The sequence below is a fragment of the Lactuca virosa genome, chromosome 1, assembly GCF_052849685.1.
Source record: "Lactuca virosa cultivar CGN04683 chromosome 1, Lactuca_virosa_CGN04683_v6, whole genome shotgun sequence".
Classification (NCBI taxonomy): Eukaryota; Viridiplantae; Streptophyta; class Magnoliopsida; order Asterales; family Asteraceae; genus Lactuca; species Lactuca virosa.
Genome location: NC_136426.1, coordinates 264745146 through 264759390, shown reverse-complemented (window position 1 = coordinate 264759390; position 14245 = coordinate 264745146). Strand labels below are relative to the sequence as shown.

At 45.5% G+C, this 14245-nt stretch overlaps 31 non-coding genes and 10 pseudogenes across 31 annotated transcripts; all 41 read right to left on the bottom strand.

Annotated features, from left to right (window-relative positions):
- Window positions 1–122: 122 nt before the first annotated feature.
- On the bottom strand, window positions 123–241 carry LOC145149804 (5S ribosomal RNA). Its single transcript, XR_013730649.1, has one exon. It is a non-coding gene; the product is annotated as a 5S ribosomal RNA (ribosomal RNA).
- Window positions 242–467: 226 nt separating this feature from the next.
- Window positions 468–586, bottom strand: LOC145151335 (5S ribosomal RNA; annotated as a pseudogene).
- Window positions 587–815: 229 nt separating this feature from the next.
- On the bottom strand, window positions 816–934 carry LOC145148652 (5S ribosomal RNA). The gene has a single exon (XR_013729526.1). It is a non-coding gene; the product is annotated as a 5S ribosomal RNA (ribosomal RNA).
- A 220-nt stretch (window positions 935–1154) lies between these two features.
- LOC145151169 (5S ribosomal RNA) lies at window positions 1155–1273 on the bottom strand. The gene has a single exon (XR_013731937.1). It is a non-coding gene; the product is annotated as a 5S ribosomal RNA (ribosomal RNA).
- Window positions 1274–1492: 219 nt separating this feature from the next.
- On the bottom strand, window positions 1493–1611 carry LOC145149735 (5S ribosomal RNA). The gene has a single exon (XR_013730584.1). It is a non-coding gene; the product is annotated as a 5S ribosomal RNA (ribosomal RNA).
- A 219-nt stretch (window positions 1612–1830) lies between these two features.
- Window positions 1831–1949, bottom strand: LOC145150730 (5S ribosomal RNA). Its single transcript, XR_013731537.1, has one exon. It is a non-coding gene; the product is annotated as a 5S ribosomal RNA (ribosomal RNA).
- A 220-nt stretch (window positions 1950–2169) lies between these two features.
- Window positions 2170–2288, bottom strand: LOC145150067 (5S ribosomal RNA). The gene has a single exon (XR_013730897.1). It is a non-coding gene; the product is annotated as a 5S ribosomal RNA (ribosomal RNA).
- Window positions 2289–2507: 219 nt separating this feature from the next.
- On the bottom strand, window positions 2508–2626 carry LOC145149553 (5S ribosomal RNA). Its single transcript, XR_013730409.1, has one exon. It is a non-coding gene; the product is annotated as a 5S ribosomal RNA (ribosomal RNA).
- Window positions 2627–2845: 219 nt separating this feature from the next.
- LOC145150597 (5S ribosomal RNA) lies at window positions 2846–2964 on the bottom strand. Its single transcript, XR_013731411.1, has one exon. It is a non-coding gene; the product is annotated as a 5S ribosomal RNA (ribosomal RNA).
- Window positions 2965–3185: 221 nt separating this feature from the next.
- On the bottom strand, window positions 3186–3312 carry LOC145151122 (5S ribosomal RNA; annotated as a pseudogene).
- Window positions 3313–3533: 221 nt separating this feature from the next.
- Window positions 3534–3651, bottom strand: LOC145151466 (5S ribosomal RNA; annotated as a pseudogene).
- Window positions 3652–3871: 220 nt separating this feature from the next.
- On the bottom strand, window positions 3872–3990 carry LOC145151237 (5S ribosomal RNA). Its single transcript, XR_013731999.1, has one exon. It is a non-coding gene; the product is annotated as a 5S ribosomal RNA (ribosomal RNA).
- A 221-nt stretch (window positions 3991–4211) lies between these two features.
- On the bottom strand, window positions 4212–4330 carry LOC145150492 (5S ribosomal RNA). Its single transcript, XR_013731315.1, has one exon. It is a non-coding gene; the product is annotated as a 5S ribosomal RNA (ribosomal RNA).
- A 227-nt stretch (window positions 4331–4557) lies between these two features.
- LOC145150729 (5S ribosomal RNA) lies at window positions 4558–4676 on the bottom strand. The gene has a single exon (XR_013731536.1). It is a non-coding gene; the product is annotated as a 5S ribosomal RNA (ribosomal RNA).
- A 220-nt stretch (window positions 4677–4896) lies between these two features.
- Window positions 4897–5015, bottom strand: LOC145149848 (5S ribosomal RNA). The gene has a single exon (XR_013730689.1). It is a non-coding gene; the product is annotated as a 5S ribosomal RNA (ribosomal RNA).
- Window positions 5016–5236: 221 nt separating this feature from the next.
- Window positions 5237–5355, bottom strand: LOC145150647 (5S ribosomal RNA). The gene has a single exon (XR_013731458.1). It is a non-coding gene; the product is annotated as a 5S ribosomal RNA (ribosomal RNA).
- A 473-nt stretch (window positions 5356–5828) lies between these two features.
- Window positions 5829–5947, bottom strand: LOC145149529 (5S ribosomal RNA). Its single transcript, XR_013730387.1, has one exon. It is a non-coding gene; the product is annotated as a 5S ribosomal RNA (ribosomal RNA).
- A 226-nt stretch (window positions 5948–6173) lies between these two features.
- LOC145150939 (5S ribosomal RNA) lies at window positions 6174–6292 on the bottom strand. The gene has a single exon (XR_013731743.1). It is a non-coding gene; the product is annotated as a 5S ribosomal RNA (ribosomal RNA).
- Window positions 6293–6513: 221 nt separating this feature from the next.
- LOC145151260 (5S ribosomal RNA) lies at window positions 6514–6671 on the bottom strand (annotated as a pseudogene).
- Window positions 6672–6900: 229 nt separating this feature from the next.
- LOC145151409 (5S ribosomal RNA) lies at window positions 6901–7019 on the bottom strand (annotated as a pseudogene).
- Window positions 7020–7219: 200 nt separating this feature from the next.
- LOC145151197 (5S ribosomal RNA) lies at window positions 7220–7338 on the bottom strand. Its single transcript, XR_013731965.1, has one exon. It is a non-coding gene; the product is annotated as a 5S ribosomal RNA (ribosomal RNA).
- Window positions 7339–7558: 220 nt separating this feature from the next.
- On the bottom strand, window positions 7559–7676 carry LOC145150791 (5S ribosomal RNA). Its single transcript, XR_013731603.1, has one exon. It is a non-coding gene; the product is annotated as a 5S ribosomal RNA (ribosomal RNA).
- Window positions 7677–7897: 221 nt separating this feature from the next.
- On the bottom strand, window positions 7898–8016 carry LOC145151100 (5S ribosomal RNA). Its single transcript, XR_013731892.1, has one exon. It is a non-coding gene; the product is annotated as a 5S ribosomal RNA (ribosomal RNA).
- Window positions 8017–8247: 231 nt separating this feature from the next.
- On the bottom strand, window positions 8248–8366 carry LOC145151436 (5S ribosomal RNA; annotated as a pseudogene).
- Window positions 8367–8584: 218 nt separating this feature from the next.
- Window positions 8585–8703, bottom strand: LOC145150947 (5S ribosomal RNA). Its single transcript, XR_013731751.1, has one exon. It is a non-coding gene; the product is annotated as a 5S ribosomal RNA (ribosomal RNA).
- A 220-nt stretch (window positions 8704–8923) lies between these two features.
- LOC145150184 (5S ribosomal RNA) lies at window positions 8924–9042 on the bottom strand. The gene has a single exon (XR_013731009.1). It is a non-coding gene; the product is annotated as a 5S ribosomal RNA (ribosomal RNA).
- Window positions 9043–9271: 229 nt separating this feature from the next.
- On the bottom strand, window positions 9272–9390 carry LOC145151411 (5S ribosomal RNA; annotated as a pseudogene).
- A 133-nt stretch (window positions 9391–9523) lies between these two features.
- On the bottom strand, window positions 9524–9642 carry LOC145151157 (5S ribosomal RNA). Its single transcript, XR_013731926.1, has one exon. It is a non-coding gene; the product is annotated as a 5S ribosomal RNA (ribosomal RNA).
- Window positions 9643–9861: 219 nt separating this feature from the next.
- Window positions 9862–9980, bottom strand: LOC145150519 (5S ribosomal RNA). The gene has a single exon (XR_013731340.1). It is a non-coding gene; the product is annotated as a 5S ribosomal RNA (ribosomal RNA).
- Window positions 9981–10198: 218 nt separating this feature from the next.
- On the bottom strand, window positions 10199–10317 carry LOC145150875 (5S ribosomal RNA). Its single transcript, XR_013731685.1, has one exon. It is a non-coding gene; the product is annotated as a 5S ribosomal RNA (ribosomal RNA).
- Window positions 10318–10537: 220 nt separating this feature from the next.
- Window positions 10538–10695, bottom strand: LOC145151269 (5S ribosomal RNA; annotated as a pseudogene).
- A 227-nt stretch (window positions 10696–10922) lies between these two features.
- Window positions 10923–11041, bottom strand: LOC145148996 (5S ribosomal RNA). The gene has a single exon (XR_013729856.1). It is a non-coding gene; the product is annotated as a 5S ribosomal RNA (ribosomal RNA).
- Window positions 11042–11267: 226 nt separating this feature from the next.
- Window positions 11268–11386, bottom strand: LOC145150328 (5S ribosomal RNA). Its single transcript, XR_013731147.1, has one exon. It is a non-coding gene; the product is annotated as a 5S ribosomal RNA (ribosomal RNA).
- Window positions 11387–11606: 220 nt separating this feature from the next.
- On the bottom strand, window positions 11607–11725 carry LOC145150971 (5S ribosomal RNA). Its single transcript, XR_013731772.1, has one exon. It is a non-coding gene; the product is annotated as a 5S ribosomal RNA (ribosomal RNA).
- A 221-nt stretch (window positions 11726–11946) lies between these two features.
- Window positions 11947–12065, bottom strand: LOC145150828 (5S ribosomal RNA). Its single transcript, XR_013731640.1, has one exon. It is a non-coding gene; the product is annotated as a 5S ribosomal RNA (ribosomal RNA).
- A 221-nt stretch (window positions 12066–12286) lies between these two features.
- On the bottom strand, window positions 12287–12405 carry LOC145151441 (5S ribosomal RNA; annotated as a pseudogene).
- Window positions 12406–12634: 229 nt separating this feature from the next.
- LOC145151291 (5S ribosomal RNA) lies at window positions 12635–12753 on the bottom strand (annotated as a pseudogene).
- Window positions 12754–12976: 223 nt separating this feature from the next.
- On the bottom strand, window positions 12977–13095 carry LOC145151071 (5S ribosomal RNA). The gene has a single exon (XR_013731867.1). It is a non-coding gene; the product is annotated as a 5S ribosomal RNA (ribosomal RNA).
- A 220-nt stretch (window positions 13096–13315) lies between these two features.
- On the bottom strand, window positions 13316–13434 carry LOC145151031 (5S ribosomal RNA). The gene has a single exon (XR_013731829.1). It is a non-coding gene; the product is annotated as a 5S ribosomal RNA (ribosomal RNA).
- Window positions 13435–13656: 222 nt separating this feature from the next.
- Window positions 13657–13775, bottom strand: LOC145150882 (5S ribosomal RNA). The gene has a single exon (XR_013731691.1). It is a non-coding gene; the product is annotated as a 5S ribosomal RNA (ribosomal RNA).
- A 205-nt stretch (window positions 13776–13980) lies between these two features.
- Window positions 13981–14099, bottom strand: LOC145150526 (5S ribosomal RNA). The gene has a single exon (XR_013731347.1). It is a non-coding gene; the product is annotated as a 5S ribosomal RNA (ribosomal RNA).
- Window positions 14100–14245: the final 146 nt, after the last annotated feature.

Below are 14245 nucleotides of genomic sequence, written 5' to 3'. Positions count from 1 at the left end.
CGTTCCAAAATTACGAAAACCATCAAGCGTGAACCGGTGACCACCCACGCATAGAAATAACAAAAATAAATAAAAAAAACCGTACGCAAAATCCAAAAAAACGCAAACGGGCAACGAAAAAGGGGGTGCAACACGAGGAATTCCCAGGCGGTCACCCATCCTAGTACTACTCTCGCCCAAGCACGCTTAACTGCGAAGTTCTGATGGAATCCGGTGCACTAGTGCTGATATGATCGCACCTGAAATACTATCCATGCTTATTGTTTTTATGCCTTACAAAAAGCAGAACCTCCTCTGTTTTTCATACGCAAGGCCTGAGGCGTGGGACCCAAGTGATTAATCGGCTTCGTTCCAAAAATACGAAAACCAACAAGCATGAACCGGAGACCACCCACGCATAGAAATAACAAAAATAAATAAAAAACCGTACGTAAAATCCAAAAAAACGCAAACGGGCAACGAAAAAGGGGGTGCAACATGAAGACTTCCCAGGCGGTCACCCATCCTAGTACTACTCTCGCCCAAGCACGCTTAACTACGAAGTTCTAATGGAATCTGGTTCATTAGTGCTGGTAAAATCGCACCTGAAATACTATCCATGCTTATTGTTTTTATGCCTTACAAAAAGGAGAACCTCCTTTGTTTTTCGTACGCAAGGCCTGAGGCATGGGACCCAAGTGATCGATCGGCTTCGTTCCAAAAATACGAAAACCATCAAGCATGAACCGGAGACCACCCACGCATAGAAATAACAAAAAAAACAAAAAAAAAAAACCGTACGCAAAATCCAAAAAACGCAAACGGGTAGCGAAAAAGGGGTGCAACACGAAGACTTCCCAGGGGGTCACCCATCCTAGTACTACTCTCACCCAAGCACACTTAACTGCGAAGTTCTGATGGGATCCGGTGCATTAGTGCTGGTATGATCGCACCCGAAATAATATCCATGCGTATTGTTTTTATGCCTTACAAGAAGCAGAACCTCCTTTGTTTATCGTACGCGAGGCGTAGGACCTACGTGATGGATCGGCTCCGTTCAAAAAATACGAAAACCATCAAGCATGAACCGGAGACCAACCACGCCTAGAAATAACAAAAATAAACAAAAAAACCGTATGCAAAATCCAAAAAAATGCAAATGGGCAGCGAAAAAGGGGGTGCAACATGAGGACTTCTCAGGGGGTCACCCATCCTAGTGTTACTCTCGCCCAAGCACGCTTAACAACAGAGTTCTGATGGGATCCGGTGCATTGGTGCTGGTATGATCGCACCCGAAATACTATCAATGCTTATTGTTTTTATGCCTTACAAGAAGCAGAACCTCCTTTGTTTTTCGTACGCGAGGCGTGGGACCCACGTGATCGATCGGCTCCCTTCCAAAAATACGAAAACCATCAAGCATTAAACGGGGACCACCCACGCATAGAAATAACAAAAATAAACAAAAAAACCGTACGCAAAATCCAAAAAAACGCAAAGGGCAGCGAAAAAGGAGGTGCAACACAAGGACTTCCTAGGGGGTCACCCATCTTAGTACTACTCTCGCCCAAGCACGCTTATCTGCGAAGTTCTGATGGGATCCGGTGCATTAGTGCTGGTATGATTGCACCCGAAATACTATCCATGCTTATTGCTTTTATGCCTTACAAGAAGCAGAACCTCCTTTGTTTTATGTACGCGAGGCGTAGCACCCACGTGATCGATCGGCTCCGTTCCAAAAATACGAAAACCATCAAGCATGAACCGGAGACCACCCACGCATAGAAATAACAAAAATAAACAAAAAAAACCGTACGCAAAATCCAAAAAACGCAAACGGGAAGCGAAAAAGGGGTGCAACACGAAGACTTCCCAGGGGATCACCCATCCTAGTACTACTCTGACCCAAGCACACTTAACTGCGAAGTTCTGATGGGATCCGGTGCATTAGTGCTGGTATGATCGCACCCGAATTAATATCCATGCTTATTGTTTTTATGCCTTACAAGAAGCAGAACCTCCTTTGTTTTTCGTACGCGAGGCGTGGGACCCACGTGATCGATCGACTCCGTTCCAAAAATACGAAAACCATCAAGCATGAACCCGAGACCACCCACACATAGAAATAACAAAAACAAACAAAAAAACCGTACGCAAAATCTAAAAAAACGCAAACGGGCAGCGAAAAAGGGGGTGCAACACGAGGACTTCCCAAGGGGTCACCCATCCTAGTACTACTCTCCCCCAAGCACGCTTATCTGCGGAGTTCTGATGGGATCCGGTGCATTAGTGTTGGTATGATCGCACCCGAAATACTATCCATGCTAATTGTTTTTATGCCTTACAAGAATCAGAACCTCCATTGTTTTTCGTAAGCGAGGCGTGGGACCCACGTGATCGATCGGCTCCGTTCCAAAATTACGAAAACCATCAAGCGTGAACCGGAGACCACCCACGCATAGAAATAACAAAAATAAACAAAAAAACCGTACGTAAAATCCAAAAAAAGCAAACAGGCAGCGAAAAAGTGGGTGCAACAGGAAGAATTCCCATGGGGTCACCCATCCTAGTACTACTCTCACCCAAGCACACTTAACTGCGGAGTTCTGATGGGATCCGGTGCATTAGTGCAGGTATGATCGCACCCGAAATACTATCCATGCTTATTGTTTTTATGCCTTACAAGAAGCAGAACCTCCTTTGTTTTTCGTACGCGAGGCGTGGGACCCACGTGATGGATGGGCTCCGTTCAAAAAATGCGAAAAACATCAAGCATGAACCAGAGACCACCCACGCATAGAAATAACAAAAATAAACAAAAAAAACCGTACGCAAAATCCAAAAAATGCAAACAGGCAGCGAAAAAGGGGTGCAACACGAAGAATTCCCAGGGGGTCACCCATCCTAGTACTACTCTCACCCAAGCACACTTAACTGCGAAGTTCTGATAGGATCCGGTGCATTAGTGCTGATATGATCGCACCCGAAATACTATCCATGCTTATTGTTTTTATGCCTTACAAGAAGCAGAAACCTGCTTTGTTTTTCGTATGCGAGGCGTTGGACCCACGTGATGGATCGACTCCGTTCAAAAAATACGAAAACCATCAAGCATGAACCGGAGACCAACCACGCATAGAAATAACAAAAATAAACAAGAAAACCGTACGCAAAATCCAAAAAAACGCAAACCGGCAACGAAAAAGGGGGTGCAACACGAGGACTTCTCAGGGGGTCACCCATCCTAGTACTACTCTCGCCCAAGCACGCTTAACAGTGGAGTTCTGATGTTTTGATGGGATCTGATGCATTAGTGCCGGTATGATCGCACCCGAAATACTATCCATGCTTATTGTTTTTATGCGTTACAAGAAGCAGAACCTCCTTTGTTTTTTGTACGCGAGGCGTGGGACCCACGCGATCGATCGGCTCCGTTCCAAAAATACGAAAACCATCAAGCATTAACCGGGGACCACCCACGCACAGAAATAACAAAAATAAACAAAAAAACAGTACACAAAATCCAAAAAAAACGCATACGGGCAGTGAAAAAGGGAGTGCAACACGAGGACTTCCTAGGGAGTCACCCATCTTAGTACTACTCTCGTGAAGCACGCTTATCTGCGGACTTCTGATGGGATCTGGTGCATTAGTGCTGGTATGATCGCACCTGAAATACTATCCATGCTTATTGTTTTTATGCCTTACAAGAAGTACAACCTCCTTTGTTTTTCGTACGCGAGGCGTGGGACCCACGTGATCGACCGGCTCCGTTCCAAAAATACGTAAACCATCAAGCATGAACCGGAGACCACCCACGCATAGAAATAACAAAAACAAACAAAAAAACCATACGCAAAATCTAAAAAAATGCAAACGGGCAGCGAAAAAGGGGGTGCAACACGAGGACTTCCCAAGGGGTCACCCATCCTAGTACTACTCTCCTCCAAGCAAGCTTATCTGCGAAGTTCTGATGGGATCCGGTGCATTAGTGTTGGTATGATCGCACCCGAAATACTATCCATGCTAATTGTTTTTATGCCTTACAAGAATCAGAACCTCCTTTGTTTTTCGTACGCGAGGCGTGGGACCCACGTGATCGATCGGCTCCGTTCCAAAATTACGAAAACCATCAAGCGTGAACCGGTGACCACCCACGCATAGAAATAACAAAAATAAATAAAAAAAACCGTACGCAAAATCCAAAAAAACGCAAACGGGCAACGAAAAAGGGGGTGCAACACGAGGAATTCCCAGGCGGTCACCCATCCTAGTACTACTCTCGCCCAAGCACGCTTAACTGCGAAGTTCTGATGGAATCCGGTGCACTAGTGCTGATACGATCGCACCTAAAATACTATCCATGCTTATTGTTTTTATGCCTTACAAAAAGCAGAACCTCCTCTGTTTTTCATACGCAAGGCCTGAGGCGTGGGACCCAAGTGATTAATCGGCTTCGTTCGAAAAATACGAAAACCAACAAGCATGAACCGGAGACCACCCACGCATAGAAATAACAAAAATAAACAAAAAAAACCGTACGCAAAATCCAAAAAACGCAAACGGGAAGCGAAAAAGGGGGTGCAACACGAAGACTTCCCAGGGGATCACCCATCCTAGTACTACTCTGACCCAAGCACACTTAACTGCGAAGTTCTGATGGGATCCGGTGCATTAGTGCTGGTATGATCGCACCCGAATTAATATCCATGCTTATTGTTTTTATGCCTTACAAGAAGCAGAACCTCCTTTGTTTTTCGTACGCGAGGTGTGGGACCCACGTGATCGATCGACTCCGTTCCAAAAATACGAAAACCATCAAGCATGAACCCGAGACCACCCACGCATAGAAATAACAAAAACAAACAAAAAAACCGTACGCAAAATCTAAAAAAACGCAAACGGGCAGCGAAAAAGGGGGTGCAACACGAGGACTTCCCAAGGGGTCACCCATCCTAGTATTACTCTCCCCCAAGCACGCTTATCTGCGGAGTTCTGATGGGATCCGGTGCATTAGTGCTGGTATGATCGCACCCGAAATACTATCCATGCTAATTGTTTTTATGCCTTACAAGAATCAGAACCTCCATTGTTTTTCGTATGCGAGGCGTGGGACCCACGTGATCGATCGGCTCCGTTCCAAAATTACGAAAACCATCAAGCGTGAACCGGAGACCACCCACGCATAGAAATAACAAAAATAAACAAAAAAACCGTACGCAAAATCCAAAAAAAACGCAAATGGGCAGCGAAAAAGAGGGTGCACCACGAGGACTTCCTAGGGGGTCACCCATCTTAGTACTACTCTCGCTCAAGCACGCTTATCTGCGAAGTTCTGATGGGATCCGGTGCATTAGTGCTGGTATGATCGCACCCGAAATACTATCCATGCTTATTGTTTTTATGTCTTACAAGAAGCAGAACCACCTTTGTTTTATGTACGCGAGGCGTAGGACCCACGTGATCGATCGGCTCCGTTCCAAAAATACGAAAACCATCAAGCATGAACCGGAGACCACCCACGCATAGAAATAACAAAAATAAACAAAAAAAATCGTACGCAAAATCCAAAAAACGCAAACCGGCAGCGAAAAAGAGGGTGCAACACGAAGCAGGTATGATCGCAACCGAAATACTATCCATGCTTATTTTTTTTATGCCTTACAAGAAGCAGAACCTCCTTTGTTTTTCGTACGCGAGGCGTGGGACCCACGTGATGGATGGGCTCCATTCAAAAAATACGAAAACCATCAAGCATGAACCGGAGACCAACCACGCATAGAAATAAAAAAAATAAACAAAAAAACCGTACGCAAAATCCAAAAAAACGCAAACGGGCAGCGAAAAAGGGGGTGCAACACGAGGACTTCTCAGGGGGTCACCCATCCTAGTACTACTCTCGCCCAAGCACGCTTAACAACGGAGTTCTGATGGGATCCGATGCATTAGTGTAGGTATGATCGCACCCGAAATACTATCCATGCTTATTGTTTTTATGCCTTACAAGAAGCAGAACCTCCTTTATTTTTGGTACGCGAGGCGTGGGACCCACGTGATCGATCGACTCCCTTCCAAAAATACGAAAACCATCAAACATTAACCGGGGACCACCCACGCATAGAAATAATAAAAAAAAACAAAAAAAAACCGTACGCAAAATCCAAAAAAAAAAAAGCAAACGGGCAGCGAAAAAGGGGGTGCAACACGAGACCTTCCTAAGGAGTCACCCATCTTAGTACTACTCTCGCCCAAGCACGCTTATCTGCGGAGTTCTGATGGGATCCGGTGCATTAGTTCTTGTATGATCGCACCCGAAATACTATCCATGCTTATTGTTTTTATGCATTACAAGAATCAGAACCTCCTTTGTTTTTCGTACGCGAGGCGTGGGACCCACGTGATCGATCGGCTCCGTTCCAAAAATACGAAAACCATCAAGCATGAACCGGAGACCACCCACGCATAGAAATAACAAAAATAAATAAAAAAAACCGTATGCAAAATACAAAAAAACTCAAACGGGCAACGAAAAAGGGGGTGCAACACGAGGACTTCCCAGGCGGTCACCCATCCTAGTACTACTCTCGCCCAAGCACGCTTAACTACCCATCCTAGTACTACTCTCGCCCAAGCACGCTTAACTGTGAAGTTCTGATGGAATCCGGTGCATTAGTGCTGGTATGATCGCACCTGAAATACTATCCATGCTTATTGTTTTTATGCTTTACAAGAAGCAGAACCTCCTTTGTTTTTCGTACGCGAGGCCTGAGGCGTGGGACCCAAGTGATCGATCGGCTTCGTTCCAAAAATACGAAAACCATCAAGCATGAACCGGAGACCACCCACGCATAGAAATAACAAAAATAAACAAAAAAACCGTACGCAAAATCAAAAAAAAAACGCAAACGGGTAGCGAAAAAGGCGGTGCAACACGAGGACTTCCCTGGGGGTCACCGATCCTAGTACTACTCTCGCCCAAGCACGCTTAATTGCGGAGTTCTGATGGTTTCCGTTGAATTAGTGCTGGTATGATCGCACCCGAAATATTATCCATGCTTATTGTTTTTATGCCTTACAAGAAGTAGAACCTCCTTTTGTTTTACGTACGCGAGGCGTAGGACCCACGTGATCGATCGGCTCCGTTCCAAAAATACGAAAACCATCAAGCATGAACCGGAGACCACCCACGCATAGAAATAACAAAAATAAACAAAAAAAACGTAAACGGGCAGCGAAAAAGGGGGTGCAACACGAGGACTTCCTAGGGAATCACCCATCTTAGTATTACTCTCGCCCAAGCACGCTTATCTGTGGAGTTCTGATTGGATCCGGTGCATTAGTGCTGGTATGATCGCACCCGAAATACAATGCATGCTTATTGTTTTTATGCCTTACAAGAAGCAAAACCTCCTTTGTTTTTCGTACGCGAGGCGTGGGACCCACGTGATCGATCGGCTCCGTTCCAAAAATACGAAAACCATCAAGCATGAACCGGAGACCACCCACGCATAGAAATAACAAAAACAAACAAAAAAACCGTACGCAAAATCTAAAAAAACGCAAACGGGAAGCGAAAAAGGGGGTGCAACACGAGGACTTCCCAAGGGGTCACCCATCCTAGTACTACTCTCCCCAAGCACGCTTATCTGCGGAGTTCTGATGGGATCCGATGCATTAGTGCTGGTATGATCGCACCCGAAATACTATCCATGCTTATTGTTTTTATGCATTACAAGAATCAGAACCTCCTTTGTTTTTCGTACGCGAGGCGTGGGACCCACGTGATCGATCGGCTCCGTTCAAAAAATACGAAAACCATCACGCATCAACCGGAGACCACCCACGCATAGAAATAACAAAAATAAATAAAAAAAATCGTACGCAAAATCCAAAAAAACGCAAACGGGCAACGAAAAAGGGGGTGCAACACGAGGACTTCCCAGGTGGTCACCCATCCTAGTACTACTCTCCCCCAAGCATGCTTACCTACGAAGTTCTGATGGGATCTGGTGCATTAGTGCTGGTATGATCGCACCTGAAATACTATCCATGCTTATTGTTTTTATGCCTTACAAAAAGCAGAACCTCCTTTGTTTTTCGTACGCGAGGCCTGAGGCGTGGGACCCAAGTGATCGATCGGCTTCGTTCCAAAAATACGAAAACCATCAAGCATGAACCGGAGACCACCCACGCATATAAATAACAAAAATAAACAAAAAACCGTACGCAAAATCCAAAAAAAAAAAACGCAAACGGGTAGCGAAAAAGGCGGTGCAACGCGAGGACTTCCTAGGGGGTCACCGATCCTAGTACTACTCTCGCCCAAGCACGCTTAATTGCGGAGTTCTGATGGTTTCCGGTGCATTAGTGCTGCTATGATCGCACCCGAAATACTATCCATGCTTATTGTTTTTATGCCTTACAAGAAGCAGAACCTCCTTTTGTTTTACGTACGCGAGGCGTAGGACCCACGTGATCGATCGGCTCCGTTCCCAAAATACGAAAACCATCAAGCATGAACCGGAGAACACCCACGCATAGAAATAACAAAAATAAACAAAAAACCGTACGCGAAATCCAAAAAACACAAACGGGCAGCGAAAAAGGGGTGCAACACGAAGACTTCCCAGGGGATTACCCATCCTAGTACTACTCTCACCCAAGCACGCTTATCTGCGGAGTTCTAATGGGATCCGGTGCATTAGTGCTTGTATGATCGCACCCGAAATACTATCCATGCTTATTGTTTTTATGCATTACAAGAATCAGAACCTCCTTTGTTTTTCGTACGCGAGGCGTGGGACCCACGTGATCGATCGACTCCGTTCCAAAAATACGAAAACCATCAAGCATGAACCGGAGACCACCCACGCATAGAAATAACAAAAATAAATAAAAAAACCGTACGTAAAATCCAAAAAAACGCAAACGGGCAACGAAAAAGGGGGTGCAACACAAGGACTTCCCAGACGGTCACCCATCCTAGTACTACTTTCGCCCAAGCACGCTTAACTGCGAAGTTCTGATGGAATCCGGTGCATTAGTGCTGGTATGATCGCACCTAAAATACTATCCATGATTATTGTTTTTATGCCTTACAAGAAGCAGAACCTCCTTTGTTTTTCGTACGCGAGGCCTGAGGCGTGGGACCCAAGTGATCGATCGGCTTCGTTCCAAAAATACGAAAACCATCAAGCATGAACCGGAGACCACCCACGCATAGAAATAACAAAAATAAACAAAAAAACCGTACGCAAAATCCAAAAAAAAAAGCAAACGGGTAGCGAAAAAGGCGGTGCAACACGAGGACTTCGCCGGGGGTCACCGATCCTAGTACTACTCTCGCCCAAGCACGCTTAATTGCGGAGTTCTGATGGTTTCCGGTGAATTAGTGCTGGTATGATCACACCCGAAATACTATCCATGCTTGTTGTTTTTATGCCTTACAAGAAGCAGAACCTCCTTTTGTTTTACGTACGCGAGGCGTAGGACCTTCGTGATCGATCGGCTCCGTTCCAAAAATACGAAAAGGGGCAACGAAAAGGGGGTGCAACACGAGGACTTCCTAGGGAGTCACCCATCTTAGTATTACTCTCGCCCAAGCACGCTTATCTGCGGAGTTCTGATTGGATCTGGTGCACTAGTGCTGGTATGATCGCACCCGAAATACAATGCATGCTTATTGTTTTTATGCCTTACAAGAAGCAGAACCTCCTTTTTTTCGTACGCGAGGCGTAGGACCCACGTGATCGATCGGCTCCGTTCCAAAAATACGAAAACCATCAAGCATGAACCGGAGACCACCCACGCATAGAAATAACAAAAATAAACAAAAAAATCGTAGGCAAAATAAAAAAAAAACGCAAACGGGCAGCGAAAAAGGGGGTGCAACACGAGGACTTCCTAGGGAGTCACCCATCTTAGTACTACTCTCGCCCAAGCACGCTTATCTGCGGAGTTCTGATGGGATCTGGTGCATTAGTGTTGGTATGATCGCACCCGAAATACTATGCATGCTTATTGTTTTTATGCCTTAAAAGAAGCAGAACCTCCTTTGTTTTTCGTACATGAGGCGTGGGACCCACGTGATCGATGAGCTCCATTCCAAAAATACGAAAACCATCAAGCATGAACCGGAGACCACCAACGCATAGAAATAACAAAAACAAACAAAAAAACTGTACGCAAAATAAAAAAAACGCAAACGGGAAGGGAAAAAGGGGTGCAACACGAGGACTTCCCAAGGGGTCACCCATCCTAGTACTACTCTCCCCCAAGCACGCTTATCTGCGGAGTTCTGATGGGATCCGGTGCATTAGTTCTTGTATGATCGCACCCGAAATACTATCCTGCTTATTGTTTTTATGCATTACAAGAATCAAAACCTCCTTTGTTTTTCGTACGCGAGGCGTGGGACCCACGTGATCGATCGGCTCCGTTCCAAAAATACGAAAACCATCAAGCATGAACCGGAGACCACCCACGCATAGAAATAACAAAAATAAATAAAAAAAACCGTACGCAAAATACAAAAAAATGCAAACGGGCAACGAAAAAGGGGGTGCAACACGAGGACTTCCCAGGCGGTCACCCATCCTAGTACTACTCTCGCCCAAGCACGCTTAACTACCCATCCTAGTACTACTCTCGCCCAAGCACGCTTAACTGTGAAGTTCTGATGGAATCCGGTGCATTAGTGCTGGTATGATTGCACCTGAAATACTATCCATGCTTATTGTTTTTATGCTTTACAAGAAGCAGAACCTCCTTTGTTTTTCGTACGCGAGGCCTGAGGCGTGGGACCCAAGTGATCGATCGACTCCGTTCCAAAAATACGAAAACCATCAAGCATGAACCGGAGACCAGCCACGCATAGAAATAACAAAAACAAACAAGAAAACCGTACGCAAAATCTAAAAAAACGCAAACGGGCAACGAAAAAGGGGGTGCAACACGAGGACTTCCCAGGCGGTCGCCCATCATAGTACTAATCTCGCCCAAGCACGCTTAACTGCGAAGTTCTGATGGAATCCGGTGCATTAGTGCTGGTATGATCGCACCTGAAATACTATCCATGCTTATTGTTTTTATGCCTTACAAAAAGCAAAACCTCCTTTGTTTTTCGTACGCGAGGCCTGAGGCGTGGGACCCAAGTGATCGATCGGCTTCGTTCCAAAAATACGAAACCATCAAGCATGAACTGGAGACCACCCACGCATAGAAATAACAAAAATAAACAAAAAAAACCGTACGCAAAATCCAAAAAACGCAAACGGGCAGCGAAAAAGGGGGTGCAACACGAAGACTTCCCAGGGGGTCACCCATCCTAGTAGTACTCTCACCCAAGCACACTTAACTGCGGAGTTCTGATGGGATCCGGTGCATTACTGCTGGTATGATCGCACCCGAAATAATATCCATGCTTATTGTTGTTATGCCTTACAAGAAACAGAACCTCCTTTGTTTTTCGTACGCGAGGCGTGGGACCCACGTGATGGATCGGCTCCGTTCAAAAAATGCGAAAACCATCAAGCATGAACCGGAGACCAACCACGTATAGAAATAACAAAAATAAACAAAAAAACCGTATGCAAAATCCAAAAAAACGCAAACGGGCAGCGAAAAAGGCGGTGCAACATGAGGACTTTTCAGGGGGTCACCCATCCTAGTACAACTCTCGCCCAAGCACGCTTAACAGCGGAGTTCTGATGGGATCCGGTGCATTGGTGCTGGTATGATCGCACCCGAAATACTATCCATGCTTATTGTTTTTATGCCTTACAAGAAGCAGAACCTCCTTTTGTTTTACGTACGCGAGGCGTAGGACCCACGTGATCGATCAACTCCGTTCCCAAAATACGAAAACCATCAAGCATGAACCGGAGACCACCCACGCATAGAAATAACAAAAACAAACAAAAAAACCGTACGCAAAATCTAAAAAAACGCAAACGGGAAGCGAAAAAGGGGGTGCAACACGAAGACTTCCCAGGGGGTCACCCATCGTAGTACTACTCTCACCCAAGCATGCTTATCTGCGGAGTTCTGATGGGATCCGGTGCATTAGTGCTTGTATGATCGCACCCGAAATAATATCCATGCTTATTGTTTTTATGCATTACAAGAATCAGAACCTCCTTTGTTTTTCGTACGCGAGGCGTGAGACCCACGTGATCGATCGACTCCGTTCCAAAAATACGAAAACCATCAAGCATGAACCGGAGACCAACCACGCATAGAAATAACAAAAATAAATAAAAAAAACCGTATGCAAAATCCAAAAAAACGCAAACAGGCAACGAAAAAGGGGGTGTAACACGAGGACTTCCCAGGCGGTCACCCATCCTAGTAGTACTCTCGCCCAAGCACGCTTAATTGCGAAGTTATGATGGAATCAGGTGCATTAGTGCTGGTATGATCGTACCTGAAATACTATCCATGCTTATTGTTTTTATGCCTTAGAAGAAGCAGAACCTCCTTTGTTTTTCGTACGCGACGCCTGAGGCGTGGGACCCAAGTGATCGATCGGCTTCGTTCCAAAAATACAAAAACCATCAAGCATGAACCGGAGACCACCCACGCATAGAAATAACAAAAATAAGCAAAAAAACCGTACGCAAAATCCAAAAATAAACGCAAACGGGTAGTGAAAAAGGCGGTGCAACACGAGGACTTCCCAGGGGGTCACCGATCCTAGTACTACTCTCGCCCAAGCACGCTTAAGTGCGGAGTTCTGATGGTTTCCGGTGAATTAGTGCTGGTATGATCGCACCCGAGATACTATCCATGCTTGTTGTTTTTATGCCTTACAAGAAGCAGAACCTCCTTTGTTTTTCGTACGCAAGGCGTGGGACCCACGTGATCGATCTACTCCGTTCCAAAAATACGAAAACCATCAAGCATTAACCGGGGACCACCCACGCATAGAAATAACAAAAAAAAACAAAAAAAAACCGTACGCAAAATCCAAAAAAAACGCAAACGGGCAGCGAAAAAGGGGGTGCAACATGAGGACTTCTCAGGGGGTCACCTATCCTAGTACTACTCTCGCCCAAGCACGCTTAACAGCGGAGTTCTGATGGGATCCGATGCATTAGTGTAGGTATGATCGCACCCGAAATACTATCCATGCTTATTGTTTTTATGCCTTACAAGAAGCAGAACCTCCTTCGTTTTTCGTACGCGAGGCGTGGGACCCACGTGATCGATCGACTCCGTTCCAAAAATACGAAAACCATCAAGCATTAACCGGGGACCACCCACGCATAGAAATATCAAAAATATACAAAAAAACCGTACGTAAATAAAAAAAAAACGCAAACGGGCAGCGAAAAAGGGGGTGCAACACGAGGACTTCCTAGAAAGTCACCCATCTTAGTATTACTCTCGCCCAAGCACGCTTATCTGTGGAGTTCTGATTGGATCCGGTGCATTAGTGCTGGTATGATCGCACCCGAAATACTATGCATGCTTATTGTTTTTATGCCTTAAAAGAAGCAAAACCTCCTTTGTTTTTCATACGCGAGGCGTGGGACCCACGTGATCGATCGGGTCCGTTCCAAAAGTACGAAAACCATCAAGCATGAACCGGAGACCACCCACGCATAGAAATAACAAAAATAAACAAAAAAAACCGTACGTAAAATCCAAAAAAAACGCAAACGGGCAGCAAAAAAGGGGGTGCAACACGAGGACTTCCTAGGGAGTCACCCATCTTAGTACTACTCTCGTCCAAGCACGCTTATCTGGGGAGTTCTGATGGGATCTGGTGCATTAGTGCTGGTATGATCGCACCCGAAATACTATCCATGCTTATTGTTTTTATGCATTACAAGAATCAGAACCTCCTTTGTTTTTCGTACGCGAGGCGTGGGACCCACGTGATCGATCGGCTCCGTTCCAAAAATATGAAAACCATTACGGATGTACCGGAGACCACCCACGCATAGAAATAACAAAAATAAACAAAAAAAACCGTAACGCAAACGGGCAGCGAAAAAGGGGGTGCAACACGAGGACTTCCCTGGTGGTCACCCATCCTAGTACTACTCTCCCCCAAGCACGCTTAACTGCGAAGTTCTGATGGAATCCGGTGCATTAGTGCTGGTATGATCGCACCTGAAATACTATCCATGCTTATTGTTTTTATGCCTTACAAGAAGCAGAACCTCCTTTGTTTTTCGTACGCGAGGCCTGAGGCGTGGTACCCAAGTGATCGATCGGCTTCGTTCCAAAAATACGAAAACCATCAAGCATGAACCGGAGA